We start from the raw sequence: 7,500 nt of genomic DNA, 5'->3' as shown, positions 1-7,500 counted from the left end.
CACTCTTCTCTCACTTCTTTCACAATTCCCATTCTATCCCGTACCTTTGTCTCTCGCTCTCTCTGAACCTTCGCGTCCTCCCTTTCCTATTTCCCTTCCCTTTCCCTTCCCCAAGTGCCCCCAGTCTGCTGCAAACATGTGATGCTGAACTCGGGTCTGATGGCGCTAAACTAGCATCATCTGCCACCGCCGCCTCGCCGCCTGCCTTGCGCCTCGTCCCTTCTGTCTCTCCTTGTTTGTCTTCCCTGATCCTTCGAATAAACACGGTTCAACTTAACTTTCCACTTCTCTGCTTTCCTTTCCCTTCCCTTCTCTTCTCTTCTCTTCTCTTCTCTTCTCTTCTCTTCTCTTCTCTTCTCTTCTCTTCTCTTCTCTTCTCTTCTCTTCTCTTCTCTTCTCTTCTCTTCTCTTCTCTTCTCTTCTCTTCTCTTCTCTTCTCTTCTCTTCTCTTCTCTTCTCTTCTCTTCTCTTCTCTTCCCCCCTCTTTCTCTCCCAAAAGTAATCAAAGTTAACCTTGTTCGTCAAACTCCCCGTCCACCCGGTCCGTCTGGTCACCTACTCGCGTTACTGCCGCATTCTGTACTCTCCAACTTTTCCCATCTTTGATAAAAAGGTCCGTTAATGGGATTACAAAGTCACAAAGGGAACTTTGGTGGCCTTCGGACCGCCAGCCTCCCTTCTGGAATCCCTGCCTGACTCGGCCTTATCTCTGCCGCCGCGGGATCTGCCGCCGTGCCTGCAACCGCTAATCGCCTGACAGAATTTCTCGCGGAAACAAACAAAATGGAGAGCCGAGACGAATAACCGCCCATTACCTTTATACAAAGAGAAGAAAGCCTTTCTCTCACCCCCCCCCCCCCCCCCCCCCCTGCCTGCCTCTTGGCCAGAACGATATCTATATAAATTGTGTAGGCCCGGCTTGGAAGTGCCTGGAGTGGCCGGTGATCAGTCTTCATGTAAAGGCAGCGACCCGAACCAACAAGGAAAAATACCCGACACCTCAGACCTGCCTGGAGTGTTAATGCACTCACTGTGTGTGTGCGTCTGTGTGCGTTCGTGTATGTGTATGTGTATGTGCATGTGTGTATGTGTATGTGTATGTGTATGTGTATGTGTATGTGTATGTGTATGTGTATGTGTATGTGTATGTGTATGTGTATGTGTATGTGCATGTGTATGTGTATGTGTTTGTGTATGTGTATGTGTATGTGTATGTGTGTGTGTGTATGTGTATGTGTGTATGTGTGTGTGTGTGTGTGTGTGTGTGTGTGTGTGTGTGTGTGTGTGTGTGTGTGTGTGTGTGTGTGTGTGTGTGTGTGTGTGTGTGTGCGTGCGTGCGTGCGTGGGCGTCTGCGTGCACGTCTGCGTGTGCGCGCGTGTGTGTGATTGCGTGTGAGTGTGTGATTGCGTGTGAGTGTGTGATTGCGTGTGAGTGTCTGTGCAAGTGTCTGTGTAAGTGTCTGTGCAAGTGTCTGTGCAAGTATCTGAGTGCGTGTGAGCTAGTTGCTGTGTGAGGACGTGCGTGTTTCTTGTGTCCATGCATACTGTCACCGAGTACATTTCCTTAGTGCTGCATATACGCTTATTTGTATGCATGTGTGAACGTGAAAAAAACGCAAAGTAGTCCGCCTTAGCATGAATCAGAGCGCACGGTTAAAAGCCAAACAATAATGCAAGACTCACAAGTGAAACAAATATCATAACCCTGATGAGGACCGTGAAACGCCTCATCCACCTTAAGAAGTTGCTTCAAGAAGGTCTAAAATAAGCCACACTTTGCCGTTGTTTATCCTTTACTGCTACACTCGACTCACTTTCCTCTCTGCAGTTCCTCTCCTTTCATCTGTTTGGTAAATATCCTTTTATTGTTTTCGCTCTTCTCTCCGTCCACGCGCGATTTTTCCCTCCACTTTTTTCCTCTAGATACTCTTTCTTTCCTCTCTTCTCCCCTCATCGCCTTCTCTTTGGTAAAGTACCCCTCCGCTCATCCCCTCACACACGCACACCCTTCCCATGCACCCTCTTTGCCCCTTAACGAAAAAGGTAATTAAAACGTCCAGGCATCTCGGCAAAGAGAGCATCGCTGAATTTCTCATCCAGCGCTGTCCATAGACCGGTCGCTCCCCGCCGGACCCGCTCTCTACTCCGTACTACTTCATAATTCCCAACATTGCCTCGGTTGAGTGGGAAAGGGAAACGGGAAGGGAAAGGAGGAGGAGGAGGAGGAGGAGGAGGAGGAGGAGGAGGAGGAGGAGGAGGAGGAGGAGGAGGAGGAGGAGGAGGAGGAGGAGGAGGAGGAGGAGGAAAGATGGAGAAGTAGGAGGAGAGATGGAGGATGAGGATGAGGATGATGATGAGGAAGAGGAAGAAAAGGAGAAGGCAGAAGACAGAAAAGGAGGAAGAGAAAATATATAATTATATGATGATATAATAACAGTGATGATACAGTCGCTATTATGCAAGGCTTGACTAACATGAATTTAATGAAGCTGAGGAACTAGAACACAGACGAACGGGAATTATAAATAAAGCAAAGTGACGAAACAGATGAAGTGAAGAAAAGTAAAAAGGAAAAATAATTTGGTAGATTCATGAACAAATAAATAACGATATTAGTCCAAGCGCTTTCTACCCACTCACTTCTATTTCCCTTTTATCCCTTTCCATCCCTGCCTCCCTTGCCCCTCTGGACGATGCTGCCGACTCTCTTTCCGGGATCATCTCTCCCCTCGATTTTATCCCTCGCTCCACGTGTTTCCCCTCGCCTTCCCCTCTCGCTCCTCTCCCTCTTTCTTGTTCCTCTTCCTACACCTTGTCACTGTGCGTCTGTCTTCGCACTCCTTCCCCACTCACTGCCCTCCTCGCTCCTCCTTTCCCTCATTTCCCTTCGTTTCCACTGCGGGCGAGGGAGAGCGGCTGATTGGAGCTCTGCCTCGCAAGGGCGTTCGTGCCCTCCTCCCTTTCCTATCTTTTCTTTTCTTCCTATTTTCCTTCTTTCCTGTCTTCCCGTCAATTCTCTTCAATGCTTTTCTTTTTCCTTCTTCCCCCCTCTCTTCTCTTCCTTTCCTTTCACTTCTTCTCCCTTCCGCCCCCTTCCCTTTTCATTCTTAGATGGTTCGTGAGATTTAATTTGCCGTAACTTTTGCTTTTCTTCATTTCAGTGATTCTCTGCTTCTAACATATATCTTTACTCTTTAATTCTTCATCGGCATTATTTATATTTCTGGTAGATTTTCTCTCTTCTTATCGGGTCCATCACCTTTAACATAAACAAAAAATATCGTTTATTATTTTATTATCAATGTCGTCTTGTCTGTCACTTTCCTTTTTTCATTTCCCCCTTTCTCGTTCCCATTAGCATAATTTTCGAAACAGCCTAACTATTTCCTATTTCCTTTCCATATTTTCTTGTCGCGATGCCAATCAACTACCTTACCGCCTCTGATTCTCCATTCCTCCCCCATTCCCACTTCCTCTAGCGATCTTTCCCTCCCACTTCCTTCCCAGTATCTTCCTCCCCCTCCGCTAAAGTGTCTTGACCTCTCAGTTCTGGCAGTTGCCAGGTTCAGAAAAAAAACATGGGAGGAATTACTTGGTCATATTTACCTTAAGTTCCAAACTGTCACTGATACAGCTTCTTTGTGTTGGGAGAAGGAAGAGGGAGGAAGGGGAGAGAGGATAGGGGAGGGAGGAGGGAGAGGATAGGGAAGGGAGGAGGGAGAGGATAGGGAAAGGAGAAGGGAGAGGATAGGAAAAGGAGGAGGGAGACGAGAGGGAAGGGAGGAGGGAAAGTATAGGAGAGGAGGAGGGGGAGGATAGGGAAAGGGTGGGGGAGAGGATAGGGAAAGGATGGAGGAGAGGAGGGAACTGGAGGGGAGAGAGTAGGGAAAGGGAGGAGAAATGGAACTGGGATGGGAAACGAAAGAGGTCTGGGATGGGAAGGAGAAAGGAAAGGAAGGGAAGGAAAGATGAAGGAATGGAGGAGGGGGAGAGAGGAATGGAAGGGAGGGGAAAGAGGGTTGGGAAGGGAGGGGAAAGAGGGTTGGGAAGGGAGAGGAGAATGGAAAAGGGAAGAGACGTGATAGATGAGGGAATGAACTAGGTAGAGGAGGAAAAGTGAAGGAAGGGGGGAGATAGAAGAGACAGGAGGGAGAGAAAGATGAAGAAGTGGGATAATCGAGGAAATGACTGCGAGCAGATTGTAGTCAAGGGAAGAAATATCAGAAAATTAAGACTCACTCATCAAGACAAGAGAAGATAAGAGAAGAGAAGAAGAAAACAAAAAACAAAAACAAAAAACAAAGAGGGACAGACAAGAAATGTAAAGGACTTTTTCACTTTCTCTGTCTTTGTCTGGGGTCAAGGCACACACCCCAGACGGATGACTTGACTTTAAATTCCCCAGAGAGCTAACACACGGATACCACCTTCAGAAAATGGGGAATCCTCGTGTAGGCCTACATACTCAGATCGCCTAAAAACTCGGTAGCTTCACTACCATATTCTCGTGAGAATGTACTCATGTGGAGTGCACGTCTAACAAAAAATACACCTTATCGTGATTACACTCATCCTACACCCCCTCTCACTCTTACTCTCACTCTCTGACCGTTCATGTGTGTGGATGTGTGTGCACACATGTGTCTACATTGCTCGTGTTTGGTGAAGATGTTATCAAGCTAAACAGGAACGGCAGGATATATAGAGCGAGCGGAGTCCACCTCGCAAGGGCGTGCGGGCAGGCGGGCGCGTGCGGGCGGAGGCGGTCTCTTATCTAGATTGGTTATCTCTTATCTTTGTGTTTTGTGGTGCTCTATCGCTTCTTCCTCCTTTTAATGCATTCTCTCTCTCTTACCTCTTCCTCTTGGTGTGTCTACTGTAGCTACTTTTAGGCGAGCATTCTCTGCTGTCGGGTCTGTTCGTTTTACTTTTCTTTCTTTCTTCCTCTCTCTCTCCCTCTCTCTCTCTCCCTCTCTCTCTCTCTCTCTCTCTCTCTCTCTCTCTCTCTCTCTCTCTCTCTCTCTCTCTCTCTCTCTCTCTCTCTCTCTCTCTCTCTCTCTCTCTCTCTGTGTGTGTGTGTGTGTGTGTGTGTGTGTGTGTGCACGCGCGTGCGTGTGTGTGTGTGCGCGTGCATGTGCGTGAGCGGATGTTATGCCAGCTTACTTACTTCCCATCAGCCTGCCATCTTACTGCTTGGTTTCTGTTTCAGACATGTCACTTACCTGCAAATGAGGAACAAAAGGATTACTAAACATGGTCATGATAAATCATAAAATCATTGATGAAAGAAAAATATTTGTTAATAAATGTAATTCAGTTTATTTCAAGCCAGTTATTGTAAAGCAACCTTTCCAGAAAACCAGACATATATTCTAGAGGTAGCAACTCCAATTACCGATATCAGGACAATTTGTAGGGAAAAATGTGAAACGGATAAAGGCAAAGCCTCGCTAGGAGCGGCGGGCCCTTTGAATCCCTCCTGCATATCCCCCATCCTCCTCCTCTTCCAGCTCCTGCTCCTTCATTTTTCTCCTCATTCTCCCTCTCTCCCCCACCCCGACGCCTTCCGTGACACTAGGCGAAAGTGTCGAGCAAAGGCGCGTCTCATCCCCTGATCATGGTTTTCCTTTGATGGCCGCCTGCAATGTCCGCCGGCGATATCCCTTCCCGGCAGATCCTTAATTACAACACCTTCGCCCCGGCCTCTCCTCCACAGGTGTACAGCACCAACTCCGCGCGCAGACGGAAGAAAGTGGAAGAGGGGAGGGCCTTTAATTGCCCAGTTGGAGAAAAAACAAAACAATAACCACTATTAAAACGCTTAAAACGTGGCCCATAGTGCGCATGCGCGTAAACCAGCCTGAGCCTCACCACAATGCCATAGACTCATAAATTAGACACATCCTTCAGACTCCAACAAAGAAGGGGAAGGGGAGGGGCGACAGCGGCGGGCGTGTGGCAGTGGGAGAAAGAACAGGGGGAGGAGGACGAAAGTAAGAGAGAGAGAGAGAGAGAGAGAGAGAGAGAGAGAGAGAGAGAGAGAGAGAGAGAGAGAGAGAGAGAGAGAGAGAGAGAGAGAGAGAGAGAGAGAGAGAAGGAGAGATAGAGAGAAAGAGAGAGAGAGGGAGAGATAGAGAGAAAGAGAGAGAGAGGAAGAGAGAGGGAGAGAGAGAGAGAGAGAGAGAGAGAGAGAGAGAGAGAGAGAGAGAGAGAGAGAGAGAGAGAGAGAGAGAGAGAGAGAGAGAGAGAGAGAGAGAGGGGGGGGGGGGAGAGGAAAGGTTGATAAAATAGGGAAATGAAGATGACAACAAGAGTCAAAAAAGGAAGAAAATAAGAGAAACGAGGCAAGGAGAAAATTAAGAAAGTGGAAGAAAGGATATGTAAGAAGGATAACACGTGGGTTATTTTACGTAGCAATAATTCACTTCACGTGATGTAGCGAAATCCTAAGGAGAGGGGAGAGGGTGGATGGAGGCTGTAGAGGTTTCTCTCCCCCTCACACTAATGCTTAAATGGAACCTCATTACCGCCGTCACACTTAATTTTGACGAAGTACCTTTAAGGTAGTCCTTACACCCTCCCCTTTCTCTCTCTCTCTCTCTCTCTCTCTCTCTCTCTCTCTCTCTCTCTCTCTCTCTCTCTCTCTCTCTCTCTCTCTCTCTCTCTCTCTCTCCTCTCTCTCCTCTCTCTCCTCTCTCTCCTCTCTCTCCTCTCTCTCCTCTCTCTTCTCTCTCTTCCTCTCTCTCTCTCTCTCTCTCTCTCTCTCTCTCTCTCTCTCTCTCTCTCTCTCACTCACTCACTCACTCACTCACTCACTCACTCACTCACTCACTCACTCTCTCTCTCTCTCTCTCTCTCTCTCTCTCTCTCTCTCTCTCTCTCTCTCTCTCTCTCTCTCACTCACTCACTCACTCACTCACTCACTCACTCACTCACTCACTCACTCACTCACTCACTCACTATCTATCTGTGCGTGTGCGCGGGCAAGCACGATTCCCATTTTATCTGATCTTCCCTTTTTTTTCTACTTGCTCCCTCTCTCGTTCACCTTCCTCGATCCTCTAAATTTTAATTCCAGTCAAGAAAAGAGACCAAAGTTGTGGTGCGAGAGCAAACCTTAATATCGAGATCTCAAGATGGTAAACAATTTAAATTGGAACTGATCTAACTGACAAGTTACACAAAGCATATATCTTTATTACATTTTCCTTTACTGTAGACGCATTTCTGCAACGAAGTATGGTTCGCCGGAGATAACATCTAAACTGCAAACACATCTGATCAGCTTTATTTAATACATATGTGCCCCCCCCCCCTTCACTCCCCCCAAAATCAACTCGGCAGGAAGAGACGAGCGGCAACTGGAAGCCGCCGCCGCCGCCGCGCACCAGAGCCAAACAAAGCAATGGACCCCTGATCGCATTCCTCAGCCCACAGCCATCACCGCCAGATCAGATCCTCGCGGGACAGCTAACACCTGCTAATTGTTTATCACTCGCT

This window comes from Penaeus chinensis, chromosome 38, assembly GCF_019202785.1.
Source record: "Penaeus chinensis breed Huanghai No. 1 chromosome 38, ASM1920278v2, whole genome shotgun sequence".
In the NCBI taxonomy this organism is placed as follows: Eukaryota; Metazoa; Arthropoda; class Malacostraca; order Decapoda; family Penaeidae; genus Penaeus; species Penaeus chinensis.
This window is presented reverse-complemented; position numbering follows the sequence as displayed.